The sequence below is a fragment of the Haliaeetus leucocephalus genome, unplaced genomic scaffold (genome assembly GCF_000737465.1).
Source record: "Haliaeetus leucocephalus isolate CR32 unplaced genomic scaffold, Haliaeetus_leucocephalus-4.0 Scaffold284, whole genome shotgun sequence".
NCBI classification, from domain to species: Eukaryota; Metazoa; Chordata; class Aves; order Accipitriformes; family Accipitridae; genus Haliaeetus; species Haliaeetus leucocephalus.
The window spans coordinates 8973258-8974260 of NW_010972720.1; positions in this window are offsets into that span (position 1 = coordinate 8973258).

Genomic DNA, 1003 nt, shown 5'->3' on the forward strand with positions numbered 1-1003 from the left:
AGGCATGTCATGTATTGTTTGTTTTATGGATCCATACCTGCTCAATTAAACATAAATTGCTAAATGTTATGTTGGTCCAAGGAACTATTACACCATTTATTTCAATCCACAGGACCAAACATTCAGTCATCATATGAAGAGCTAAATGCCAGATCCAATCAGATTTGATATAGAAAAGCAATTAGATACTAAAAAGTTACTGGACAGTAAGACCCTGCTTTGTAGAGTGCTAGAAAGTTTCTACTTCCATTTTCTTTGGTTGTAATATGAGTGACAAGAGCCTCAGCAAGGAGTGTTTTGTTCAACAGACCTCCACTTTTCTCTCAGTAGGAAACGTCCTATAGTTAGTGTAATGGGGGGAAGCTCATGACACACAAAAGTCCCACACTCTGAAGTTTCTGGTATCTTCCATTTCTTCTTTTAGAGTAGGTTCATTTTAATTACAGTGGACAAAAGGGGAGGGGGGCAGAGAGGATGCAAAGCTGTGCATGTATTAAAATAATTTACACAGGATAAGTTACAGGTTTTTACAAATTGGTTCAGTATTATCAAATGCACTGAAAGCTTAGTAGTTGAAGTTATTGATAGCTTTGTAATTACTCCTAAATAAAAAGCCTTATACTTCATAAAATTTTCATGGTGTTAGATTAGCCATCAGCACGACGGCTGAATTAAATCAACTGTTCCATTTCTCAGGTATCAGCACCCATGCAAAATCCAGAGAACATTGTTAGAAATCCAGAAGTTGGAACCCATGTTCATAGAAAGAGAGAGTTATAACAAAAATAGGCTCTCCTTTAACTCATACTTTTCCTGACAAAACACAATCCATTCTGGCACTTTGAATAGTGCCTTAGTGCTCAAGATTCCTTACAGTACTAAGACAGTTTGTCCATTGTCTTTTCCCACCACCCCTAGATCCTGTGCATTTTAAATACACCTGATTATGTCAGATATGCAGTTTTCTTTAGCTTTCCTGGCTATCTCCCATCTGTTCCTAGAC